Source organism: Triticum dicoccoides, chromosome 7A (genome assembly GCF_002162155.2).
Source record: "Triticum dicoccoides isolate Atlit2015 ecotype Zavitan chromosome 7A, WEW_v2.0, whole genome shotgun sequence".
NCBI classification, from domain to species: Eukaryota; Viridiplantae; Streptophyta; class Magnoliopsida; order Poales; family Poaceae; genus Triticum; species Triticum dicoccoides.
Window position 1 is genome coordinate 617,627,538 of NC_041392.1, and position 14,254 is coordinate 617,641,791.

Consider the following 14,254-nt stretch of genomic DNA (forward strand, 5'->3'; position numbering starts at 1 on the left):
TATTAACCGGAAACTTAGTACATGTGTGAATACATAGACAAAACAAAGTGTCCCTAGTATGCCTCTACTTGACTAGTTCGTTTATCAAAGATGGTTATGTTTCCTAACCATAGACATGTGTTGTCATTTGATGAACGAGATCACATCATTAGGAGAATGATGTGATGGACAAGACCCATTCGTTAGCTTAGCATTATGATCGTTATAGTTTCATTGGTACTGCTTTCTTCATGACTTATACATGTTCCTCGGACTATGAGATTATGCAACTCCCGAATACCGGAGGAATACCTTGTGTTCTATCAAACGTCACAACGTAACTGGATGATTATAAAGATGCTCTACAGGTGTCTCCGATGATGTTTGTTGATTTGGCATAGATCGAGATTAGGATTTGTCACTCCGTGTATCGGAGAGGTATCTCTGGGCCCTCTTGGTAATGCACATCACTATAAGCCTTGCAAGCAATGTGACTAATGAGTTAGTTGCGGCATGATGCATTATGGAATGAGTAAAGATACTTGCCGGTAACGAGATTGAACTAGGTATGATGATACCGATGATCGAATCTCGGGCAAGTAACATACCGATGACAAAGGGAACAACGCATGTTGTTATGCGGTTTGACCGATAAAGATCTTTGTAGAATATGTAGGAGCCAATATGAGCATCCAGGTTCCGCTATTTGTTATTGACCAGAGATGAGTCTCGGTCATGTCTACATCATTCTCGAACCCGTAGGGTCCGCACGCTTAACGTTCTGTGACGATTTGTATTATGAGTTATGTGATTTGATGACCAAAATTTGTTCGGAGTCTCGAATGAGATCGGGGACATGACGAGGAGTCTCGAAATGGTCGAGACGTAAAGATCGATATATTGGAAGGCTATATTCGGACATCGGAAAGGTTCCAAGTGATTCGGGTATTTTTCGGAGTACCGTAGAGTTACGGGAATTCGTATTGAGCCTTAATGGGCCATACGGGAAAGGAGAGAAAGGCCTCAAGGATGGCCGCGCCCCTTCCCCATGGACTGATCAGAATTGAACTAGGGAAAGGGGGCGCCCCCTTCCTTCCTTCTCCCTTCCCTTTTTCCTATTCCATGTGGGAGGTGAAATCCTACTAGGACTAGCGAGTCCTAGTAGGACTCCACACTTTGGGCGCGTCCTATGAGGGCCGGCCTCCTCCTCCCTCCATCCTTTATATACGTGGTCAGGGGCACCCCATAGACACACAAGTTGATCATTGATCTCTTAGCCGTGTGCGGCGCCCTCCTCCACCATAATCCACCTCGGTCATATCATTGCAGTGCTTAGGCGAAGCCCTGCATCGGTAGCTTCATCATCACCGTCATCACGCCGTCGTGCTGATGAAGCTCTCCCTCGACACTCTGCTGGATCGTGAGTTCGTGGGACGTCACCGAGCCGAACGTGTGCAGATCGCGGAGGTGCCGTACTTTCGGTGCTAGGATCGGTCGATCATGAAGACGTACGACTACATCAACTGCGTTGTCATAACACTTCCGCTTACGGTCTACGAGGGTACGTGGACTACACTCTCCCCTCTCGTTGCTATGCATCACCATGATCTTGCGTGTGCGTAGGAATTTGCTTGAAATTACTACGTTCTCCAACAGTGGCATCTGAGCTAGGTCTATGCGTAGATGTTATATGCTCGAGTAGAACACAAGTGAGTTGTGGGCGATAATAGTCATACTGCTTACCAGCATGTCATACTTTGATTCGGCGGTATTGTTGGATGAAGCGGCCCGGACCAACATTACGTGTACGCTTACGCGAGACTGGTTCTACCGACGTGCTTCGCACACAGGTGGTTGGTGAGTGTCAGTTTCTCCAACTTTAGTTGAATCAAGTGTGGCTACGCCCGGTCCTTGTTGAAGGTTAAAACATCACATACTTGACGAAAAATCGTTGTGGTTTTGATGCCTAGGTAAGAACGGTTCTTGCTCAGCATATTGTGATGTGATATGGTCAAGACGTGATGAAATATAATTTTTTGTATGAGATGATCATGTTTTGTTGAAGTTATCGGCAACTGGCAGAAGCCTTATGGTTGTCTCTTTATTGCATAAGATGCAAGCGCCAAATAATTGCTTTACTTTATCGCTATGCGATAGCAATAGTTGCAAGAGCAATAATTGACGAGACGACCATGTGACGACACGTTGATAGAACCAAGACGATGGAGATCATGGTGTCGTGCCGGTGATGATAGAGATCATGACGGTACTTTGGAGATGGAGATCAAAGGCGCAAGATGATCATGGTCATATCATGTCACATATTTTGATTGCATGTGATGTTTATCCTTTATGCATCTTATTTTGTTTAGTTTGTCGGTAGCATTATAAGATGATCTCTAACTAAATTTCAAGGTATAAGTGTTCTCCCTGAGTATGCACCATTGCAACAGTTTTTCGTGCTGAGACACCACGTGATGATCGGGTGTGATAAGTGTTGGGGAACGTAGTAATTTCAGAACATTTCCTACGCACACGCAGGATCATGGTGATGCATAGCAACGAGAGGGGAGAGTGTCATCCACGTACCCTCGTAGACCGTTAAGCGAAAGTGTTATGACAACGCGGTTGATGTAGTCGTACGTCTTCATGGTCGACCGATCCTCAGTACCGAACGTACGGCACCTCCGCGTTCAGCACACGTTCAGCTCGGTGACGTCCCACGAAATCACGATCCAGTAGAGCTCGGGGAAGAGTTTTGTCAGCACGACGGCGTGGTGACGATGTTGATGAAGCTGCCGCAGCAGGGCTTCGCCTAAACACCGCTACAGTATGACCGAGGTGGATTATGGTGGAGGGGGGCACCGCACATGGCTGGGAGAGATCTTTGTGATCAACTTGTGTGTCTAGAGGTGCCCCCTGCCCCTGTATATAAAGAAGCAAGGGGGAGGCCGGCCGGCCCTTGTTGGTGCGCCAAGAGGAGGAACCCTCCTCCTAGTAGGAGTAGGATTCCTCCCTTTCCTACTCCTATTAGGAGGGGGAAAGGAAGGGGAACAAAGGGAAGGAAAGGGGGTGCCGCCCCCCTCTCCTAGTCCAATTAGGACCAGAGGGAGGGGCGCGCTGCATGCCCTAGGCTGGCCCCTCTCGCTTTCCCTTATGGCCCAACAAGGCCCATTAGCCTCTGGGGGGTTCCGGTAACCCCTCCGGTACTCCGGTAAAATCTCGATTTTACCCGGAACTCTTCCGATGTCCAAATGTAGGCTTCCAATATATCAATCTTTATGTCTCGACCATTTCGAGACTCCTCGTCATGTCCGTGATCATATCCGGGACTCCGAACTACCTTCGGTACATCAAAACATATAAACTCATAAAACCGATCGTCACAGAACTTTAAGCGTGCGGACCCTACGAGTTCGAGAACTACGTATACATGACCGAGACATGTCTCCAGTCAATAACCAATAGCGAAACATGGATGCTCATATTGGTTCCTACATATTCTACGAAGATCTTTATCGATCAAACCGCATAACACTATACGTTGTTCTCTTTGTCATCGGTATGTTACTTGCCCGAGATTTGATTGTCGATATCCCAATACCTAGTTCAATCTCGTTACCGGCAAGTCTCTTTACTCGTTTCGTAATGCACTATCCCGCAACTAACTCATTAGTTGCATTGCTTGCAAGGCTTATAGTGATGTGCATTACCGAGAGGGCCCAGAGATACCTCTCAGACAATCGGAGTGACAAATCCTAATCCTGATTTATGCCAACTCAACAAGTACCATCGGAGACACCTGTAGAGCACCTTTATAATCACTCAGTTATGTTGCGACGTTTGGTAGCACACAAAGTGTTCCTCCGGTATTCGGGAGTTGCATAATCTCATAGTCATAGGAACATGTATAAGTCATGAAGAAAGCAATAGCAGTAAACAAAAACGATCAAGTGCTAAGCTAACGGAATGGGTCAAGTCAATCACATCATTCTCCTAATGATGTGATCCCATTGATCAAATAACAACTCGTGTCTATGGTTAGGAAACTTAACCATCTTTGATCAATGAGCTAGTCAAGTAGAGGCATGCTAGTGACACTATGTTTGTCTATGTATTCACACATGTATTATGTTTCCGGTTTAATACAATTCTAGCACGAATAATAAACATTTATCATGAAATAAGGAAATAAATAATAACTTTATTATTGCCTCTAGGGCATATTTCCTTCAGTCTCCCACTTGCACTAGAGTCAATAATCTAGATTACACAGTAATGATTTTAACACCCATGGAGCCTTGGTGCTGATCATGTTTTACTCGTGGAAGATGCTTAGTCAACGGGTCTGCAACATTCAGATCTGTATGTATCTTGCAAATCTCTATGTCTCCCACCTGGACTTGATTCTGGATGGAGTTGAAGCATCTCTTGATGTGCTTGGTTCTCTTGTGAAATCTGGATTCCTTTGCCAAGGCAATTGGACCAGTATTATCACAAAAGATTTTCATTGGACCCGATGCACTAGGTATGAGACCTAGATAGGATATGAACTCCTTCATCCAGACTCCTTCATTTGCTGCTTCTGAAGCAGCTATGTACTCCGCTTCACATGTAGATCCTGCCACGACGCTCTGTTTAGAATTGCTCCAACTAACAGCTCCACCATTCAATATAAACACGTATCCGGTTTGCGATTTAGAATCGTCCGGATCCGTGTCAAAGCTTGCATCAACGTAACCATTTACGATGAGCTCTTTGTCACCTCCATAAACGAGAAACATATCATTGGTCCTTTTTAGGTACTTCAGGATGTTCTTGACCGCTGTCCAGTGATCCACTCCTGGATTACTTTGGTACCTCCCTGCTAGACTAATAGCAAGGCACACATCAGGTCTGGTACACAGCATTGCATACATGATAGAGCCTATGGCTGAAGCATAGGGAACACTTTTCATTTTCTCTCTATCTTCTGCAATGGTCGGGCATTGAGTCTTACTCAACTTCACACCTTGTAATACAGGCAAGAACCCTTTCTTAGCTTGATCCATTTTGAACTTCTTCAAAACTTTTTCAAGGTATGTGCTTTGTTAAAGTCCAATTAAGCGTCTTGATCTATCTCTATAGATCTTGATGCCCAATATATAAGCAGCTTCACCGAGGTCTTTCATTGAAAAACTCTTATTCAAGTATCCTTTTATGCTATCCAGAAATTCTATATCATTTCCAATCAACAATATGCCATCCACATATAATATTAGAAATGCTACATATCTCCCACTCACTTCCTTGTAAATACAGGCTTCTCCAAAAGTCTGTATAAAACCATATGCTTTGATCACACTATCAAAACGTTTATTCCAACTCCAAGAGGCTTGCACTAGTCCATAAATGGATCGCTGGAGCTTGCACACTTTGTTAGCTCCCTTTGGATCGATAAAACCTTCAGGTTGCATCATATACAACTCTTCTTCCAGAAATCCATTCAGGAATGCAGTCTTTACATCCATTTGCCAAATTTCATAATCATAAAACGCGACAATTGCTAACATGATTCGGACGGACTTAAGCATCGCTACGGGTGAGAAGGTGTCATCGTAGTCAACTCCTTGAACTTGTCAAAAACCTTTCGCAACAAGTCGAGCTTTGTAGACAGTAACATTACCGTCAACGTCTGTCTTCTTCTTGAAGATCCATTTATTCTCGATGGCTTGCCGATCATCGGGTAAGTCAACCAAAGTCCACACTTTGTTCTCATACATGGGTCCCATCTCAGATTTCATGGCCTCAAGCCATTTTGCGGAATCTGGGCTCATCATCACTTCCTCATAGTTCGTAGGTTTGTCATGGTCAAGTAACATGATCTCCAGAACAGGATTACCGTACCACTCTAGTGCGGATCTTGCTCTGGTTGACCTACGAGGTTCGGTAGTAACTTGATCTGAAGTTTCGTGATCATCATCATTAGCTTCCTAACTAATTGGTGTAGGTGTCTCAGGAATAGGTTTCTGTGACGAACTACTTTTCCAACAAGGGAGCAGGTACTATTACCTCATCAAGTTCTACTTTCCTCCCACTCACTTCTTTCGAGAGAAACTCCTTCTCTAGAAAGGATCCATTCTTAGCAACGAATGTCTTGCCTTCATATCTGTGATAGAAGGTGTACCCAATAGTTTCCTTTGGGTATCCTATGAAGACACATTTCTCCGATTTGGGTTCGAGCTTATCAGGTTGAAGCTTTTTCACATAAGCATCACAGCCCCAAACTTTAATAAACGACAACTTTGGTTTCTTGCCAAACCATAGTTCATAAGGTGTCTTCTCAACGGATTTTGATGGTGCCCCATTTAACGTGAATGCATCCGTCTCTAAAGCATAACCCCAAAATGATAGCGGTAAATCAGTAAGAGACATCATAGATCGCACCATATCTAGTAAAGTATGATTATGACGTTCGGACACACCATTACGTTGTGGTGTTCCAGGTGGCGTGAGTTGTGAAACTATTCCGCATTGTTTCAAATGTAGACTAAACTCGTAACTCAAATATTCTCCTCCACAATCAGATCGTAGAAACTTCATTTTCTTGTTACAATGATTTTCCACTTCACTCTGAAATTCTTTGCACTTTTCAAATGTTTCGGACTTATGTTTCATTAAGTAGATATACCCATATCTGCTTAAATCATCTATGAAGGTGAGAAAATAACGATACCCGCCGTGAGCCTCAATATTCATCGGGCCACATACATCAGTATGTATGATCTCCAACAAGTCTGTTGCTCGCTCCATTGTTCCGGAGAACGGCGTTTTAGTCATCTTGCCCATAAGGCATGGTTCACAAAGTACCAAGTGATTCATAATCAAGTGATTCCAAAAATCCATCAGTATGGAGTTTCTTCATGCGCTTTACACCAATATGACCTAAACGGCAGTGCCACAAATAGGTTGCACTATCATTATCAACTCTGCATCTTTTGGCTTCAATATTATGAATATGTGTATCACTACTATCGAGATTCATCAGAAATAGACCACTTTTCAAGGGTGCATGACCATAAAAGATATTACTCATATAAATAGAACAACCATTATTCTCGGATTTAAATGATTAACCGTCTCGCATTAAACAGGATCCAGATATAATGTTCATGCTCAACGCTGGCACCAAATAACAATTATTTAGGTCTAAAACTAATCCCGAAGGTAGATGTAGAGGTAGCGTGTCGACGGCGATCACATCGACTTTGGAACCATTTCCCACGCGCATCGTCACCTCGTCCTTAGCCAGTCTTCGCTTAATCTGTAGTCCCTATTTCGAGTTGCAAATATTAGCAACAGAACCAGTATCAAATACCCAGGTGCTACTGCGAGCTCTGGTAAGGTACACATCAATAACATGTATATCACATATACCTTTGTTCACCTTGCCATCCTTCTTATCCGTCAAATACTTGGGGCAGTTCCGCTTCCAGTGACCAGTCTGTTTGCGGTAGAAGCACTCAGTCTCAGGCTTAGGTCTAGACTTGGGTTTCTTCTCTTGAGCAGCAACTTGCTTGATGTTCTTCTTGAAGTTCCCCTTCTTCTTCTTCCCTTTACCCTTTTTCTTGAAACTGGTGGTTTTGTTAACCATCAACACTTGATGCTCTTTTTTGATTTCTACCTCTGCAGCCTTTAGCATCGCGAAGAGCTCGGGAATTGTCTTATTCATCCCTTGCATATTATAGTTCATCACGAAGCTTTTGTACCTTGGTGGCAGTGATTGAAGAACTCTGTCAATGACACTATCAACAGGAAGATTAACTCCTAGTTGAGTCAAGTGATTATGATACCCAGACATTTTGAGTATATGCTCACTGACAGAACTATTCTCCTCCATCTTGCAGCTATAGAACTTATTGGAGACTTCATATCTCTCAATCCGGGTATTTGCTTGAAACATTAACTTCAACTCTTGGAACATCTCATATGCTCCATGACGTTCAAAACGTCGTTGAAGTTCCAGTTCTAAGCCGTCAAGCATGGCACCCTGAACTATCGAGTAGTCATCAGCTTTACTCTGCTAGACGTTCTTAACGTCATCAGCAGCATCTGTAGCAGGCCTGGCACCCAGCGGTGCTTCCAGGACATAATTCTTCTGTGCAGCAATGAGGATAATCCTCAAGTTACTGACCCAGTCCTTGTAATTGCTACCATCATCTTTCAACTTTTCTTTCTCAAGGAACGCATTAAAATTCAATGGAACAACAACACGGGCCATCTATCTACAACAATATAGATAAGCAAAATACTATCAGGTACTAAGTTCATGATAAATTTAAGTTCAATTAATCATATTACTTAAGAACTCCCACTTAGATAGACATCCCTCTAATCATCTAAGTGATCACGTGATCCACATCAACTAAACCATAACCGATCATCACGTGAAATGGAGTAGTTTTCAATGGTGAACATCACTATGTTGATCATATCTACTATATGATTCACGCTCGACCTTTCTGTTTCAGTGTTCCGAGGCCATATCTGCATATGTTAGGCTCGTCAAGTTTAACCCGAGTATTCTGCGTGTGCAAAACTGGCTTGCACCCGTTGTAGATGGACGTAGAGCTTATCACACCCGATCATCACATGGTGTCTCGGCACGACGAACTTTGGCAACGGTGCATACTCAGGGAGAACACTTTTATCTTGAAATTTAGTGAGAGATCATCTTATAATGCTACCGTCAAACAAAGTAAAATAAGATGCATAAAGGATAAACATCACATGCAATCAATATAAGTGATATGATATGGCCATCATCATCTTGTGCTTGTGATCTCCATCTCCGAAGCACCGTCATGATCACCATTGTCACCAGCGCGACACCTTGATCTCCATCGTAGCATCGTTGTCGTCTCACCAACTATTGCTTCTACGACTATCGCTACCGCTTAGTGATAAAGTAAAGCAATTACAGGGCGATTGCATTGCATACAATAAAGCGACAACCATATGGCTCCTGCCAGTTGCCGATAACTCCGTTACAAAACCTGATCATCTCATACAATAAATATAGCATCATGTCTTGACCATATCACATCACAACATGCCCTACAAAAACAAGTTAGACGTCCTCTACTTTGTTGTTGCAAGTTTTACGTGGCTGCTACGGGCTGAGCAAGAACCGTTCTTACCTACGCATCAAAACCACAATGATAGTTCGTCAAGTTAGTGTTGTTTTAACCTTCTCAAGGACCGGGCGTAGCCACACTCGGTTCAACTAAAGTTGGAGAAACTGACACCTGCCAACCACCTATGTGCAAAGCACCTCGGTAGAACCAGTCTCGCGTAAGCGTACGCGTAATGTCGGTCCGGGCCGCTTCAACCAACAATACCACTGAACCAAAGTATGACATGCTGGTAAGTAGTATGACTTGTATCACCCACAACTCACTGATACGTCCATTTTGCATCATGCTTTTATATCAATATTTATTGCATTATGGGCCGTTTTTACATATTATGTCACAATACTTATGCCTATTCTCTCTTATTTTACAAGGTTTACATAAAGAGGGAGAATGCCGGCATCTAGGATTCTGGGCTGGAAAAGGAGCAAATATTAGAGACCTATTCTGCACAGCTCCAAAAGTCCTGAAACTTCACAGATGATGTTTTCCAAATATATAAAAAATACAAAGCGCAAGAAGTTCACCAGGGGGCCACACCCTGCCCACGAGGGTGGGGGGCGCGCCCTACCTGGTGGCCCTCTGGTGGCCATCTTCTGCTATATGGAGTCTTTCAATGGGGAAAAAATCATAAGCCATCTTCTCGGACGAAACTCCGCCGCCACGAGGCGGAACCTTGGCGGAACCAATCTAGGGCTCTGGCGGAGCTGTTCTGCCGGGGAAACTTCCCTCCCGGAGGGGGAAATCATCTCCATCGTCATCACCAACGCTCCTCTCTTTGGGAGAGGGCAATCTCCAACAACATCTTCATCGGCACCATCTCATCTCAAAACCCTAGTTCATCTCTTGTATCCAATTCTTGTCTCCAAGTCCGGGATTGGTGCTAGTAGGTTGCTAGTAGTGTTAATTACTCCCTGTAGTTGATGCTAGTTGGTTTAATTGGTGGAAGATCATATATTCAGATCCTATATGCATATTAATACCCCTCTGATTATGGACATGTTTATGCTTTGTGAGTAGTTACTTTTGTTCCTGAGGACATGGGAGAAGTCTTGCTATTAGTAGTCATGTGAATTTGGTATTCGTTTGATATTTTGATGAGATGTATGTTGTCTCTCCTCTAGTGGTGTTATGTGAACGTCGACTACATGACACTTCACCATTATTTGGGCCTAGAGGAAGGCATTGGGGAGTAATAAGTAGATGATGGGTTGCTAGAGTGATAGAAGCTTAAACCCTAGTTTATGCGTTGCTTCGTAAGGGGCTGATTTGGATCCATATGTTTCATGCTATGGTTAGGTTTACCTTAATACTTTTGTTGTAGTTGCGGATGCTTGCAATAGAGGTTAATCATAAGTCGGATGTTTGTCCAAGTAAGGGCAGCACCCAAGCACCGGTCCACCCACATACCAAATTATCAAAGTACCGAACGCGAATCATATGAACGTGATGAAAACTAGCTTGACAATATTCCCATGTGTCCTCGAGAGCGCTTTACATCATATAAGAGTTTGTCCAGGATTGTCCTTTGCTACAAAAAGGATTGGGCCACCTTGCTGCACCTTATTTACTTTTGTTACTTGTTGCTCGTTACAAATTATCTTATCACAAAACTATCCGTTACCACTTATTTCAGTACTTGCAGAGAATACCTTGCTGGAAACCGCTTATCATTTCCTTCTGCTCCTCGTTGGGTTCGACACTCTTACTTATCGAAAGGACTACGATAGATCCCCTATACTTGTGGGTCATCAAGACTCTTTTTTGGCATCGTTGCCGGGGAGTGAAGCGCCTTTGGTAGGTGGAATTTGGTAAGGAAAAATTTATATAGTGTGCCGAAATTCACTGTCACTTGTTACTATGGGAAGTAATCCTTTGAGGGGCTTGTTTGGGGTATCTTCACCCCGACCAGTAGAGCAAAGAGTTGCTCCTCAACCTACTAAACCTACTGAAAATGAAAATGAAAATGACAATACTTGCTTTGAAGTTCCTTCGAGTATGATAGAAAAACTGCTAGCTAATCCTTTTTTAGGAGATGGAACAAAACATCCTGATGAACATATGATATATGTGGATCAAGTTTGTGGATTATTTAAGCTTGCAGGTGTATCCGGAGATGTTGTTAAGAAGAAGGTTTTCCCTTTATCTTTGAGGGGAGATGCATTGACATGGTATAGGCTATGTGATGATATGGGGTCTTGGAATTACAAACGATTGAAATTGGAATTTCATCAGAAGTTTTATCCTATGCATCTTGTTCATCGTGATCACAATTATATATATAATTTTTGGCCTCGCGAAGGAGAAAGCATCGCTCAAGCTTGGGGGAGGCTTAAATCAATGTTATATTCATGGCCCAATCATGAGCTCTCAGGAGAAATGATTATTCAAAATTTTTATGCTCGGCTTTCTGGTAACAATCGCACGATGCTTGATACTTCTTATGCTGGCTCTTTTATGATGAAGACTATTGAATTCAAATGGGATTTATTGGAAAGAATTAAACGCAACTCTGAAGATTGGGACCTCGACAATGGTAAGGAGTCAGGTATGACACCTAGTTTTGATTGTGTTAAACCTTTTATGGATACCGATATTTTTCGTAAATTTAGCACTAAATATGGACTTGACTCTGAGATAGTAGCTTCTTTCTGTGAATCTTTTGCTGCTTATGTTGATCTCCCTAAGGAGAAGTGGTTTAAATATCATCCTCCCATAGAAGTAAAAGTAGCCACACCTATTAAAGTTGAAGAAAAGACTATCACTTATAATGATCCTGTTGTTCCTACTTCTTATGTTGAGAAACCACCTTTCCCTGTTAGGATAAAGGATCATGCTAAAGCTTCAACTGTGGTTCGTAAAAGCAATATTAAAACATATACACCTCCTGAGCAAGTTAAAGTTGAACCTAATGTTGCTATCGTTAAAGATCTCTTGTCTGATAATATTGATGGGCATGTTATTTATTTCTATAATGAAACTGCTAGAGTTGCTAAACCCCGTGATAAAGATAAACCTAGACCTGTGGTAGGCATGCCTGTTGAAAGGATCGATATGGTTGACTAGAGGGGGGGGGGGTGAATAGGCAACTAACAAATTTTAGCTTTTCTTTAGCAATTTAAACTTTGCATCAAAGTAGGTTGTCTAGATATGCAACTAGATGAGCAACCTATATGACGCAACACGAATAGGAACACAAGCAAGCAAGATATATGAAACAAATAAGCTACACAAGTAAAGGCATGAGATAACCAAGAGTGGAGACGATGGAGACGAGGATGTGTTGCCGAAGTTCCTTCCCTTTGAGAGGAAGTACGTCTTCGTTGGAGCGGTGTGGAGGCACAATGCTCCCCAAGAAGCCACTAGGGCCACCGTAATCTCCTCACGCCCTCACACAATGCGAGATGCCGTGATTCCACTATTGGTGCCCTTGGAGGCGGCGACCGAACCTTTACAAACGAGGTTGGGGCAATCTCCACAACTCAATTGGAGGCTCCCAACGACACCACGAAGCTTCACCACAATGGACTATGGCTTCGTGGTGACCTCAACCGTCTAGGATGCTCAAACACCCAAGAGTAACAAGATCCGCAAGGGATTAGTAGGGGGAATCAAATATCTCTTGATGGAAGTGTAGATCGGGGCCTTCTCAACCACTCCCAAGCAAATCAACAAGTTTGGTTGGCTAGGGAGTGAGATCGGGCGAAAATGGAGCTTGGAGCAATAATGGAGCTTTTTTAGTGGAAGAGGTGAGTCAACGGGGAAGAAGGAGACCCCTTATATAGTGTGTGGAAAAGATCCAACCGTTACCCACCAACCAGCCCGCGGCCAGCGGTACTACCGCGCCTGGCCAGCGGTACTACCGCAAGGCCGCGCGGTACTACTTCTTGCAACCAAGCGGTACTACCGCACGGCTGTGCGGTACTACTGTACCGACCCACGGTACTGCCGCGACCCCAGCACAAAAACAGACGCATAGAAGCTAGGGGCGGTACTTCCGCACGCGCGGTACTACCGCACCCCCCATGCCGTACTACCGCAAGGCAAAAGTCCCAGCCAGGGGGAAGGGAAACTTCCGTGCCTACTTCCGCAAAAAACGGAAGTAGCAAAAACCCAACACAGTAGTACTGCCGAGGGGTGGTACTACTGCCTGACCGCATAGCGCGGTACTACCGCACGGCGAAAGCGGTACTACCGTGGCAGGTGCGGATGTAAAAAATTACATCCACTCCTACTACCGCGAAGGGGCGGCACTAGCCTGGTGGGCAGCATTAGTGCGGCTCCAGGGGAGCGGTACTACCGTGGGCACCAGCGGTACTACCGTGCCACCGCGCGGTACTACCGTGGATGCCTACGGTACTACCATTGATCCAGGAGCAGTACTACCGCAACCACAACAGCAGCCAGTCACAGGAGGCAGGAGAACGGAGGAAGCTCCAAGGAAGAAGGAGGGGATAAAAGGAGACGTGTACGTGATGATTCCACCCAAACCTTTCCAACGCGGACCCCCTCTTAATAGTACGGCTTTCCTACGACTCAAATCCACCAAAAAGAAACGTAGAAAAGACGCCGTCTTCGTCAGTCTTCGAGGGGCACCCAATCGTCTTGTGCCTAGCAAAGAAGTGTCTGGAAAACTCATGGCACACGATTAGTCCGCAAATGTGTTGTCATCAATCACCAAAACACTTAGGGATAAATATGTCCTTACAATCTCCCCCTCTTTGGTGGATTGATGACAAAACGGGATTTGCACAAAGAAAATACTATTAAGTAAATGCAAACCCCTCCTCTCTATAATATAGACGGGCTCCCCCTAAATGTGTGCCACCTGGATGAGCACGAATACTAGGAACAGAGCTCCCCCTATATTATAGAGACAAGGCATATCTATCACTAGACAAGATAGTACAAACATAAGATAACTAAGATAGATAGAGTGCATATGTCTTACACCATATGGAGGAAAGGTCTCGAAGGCACAAACCAAACAAAAGCAAATGAGGCAAACGAGGTCCAAACGACAAAGCAAACAAACACACCAAGCACAACACAACGCAAATCCCTACACTCTTTCCCCCTTTGGCATCGAGACGCCAAAAAGG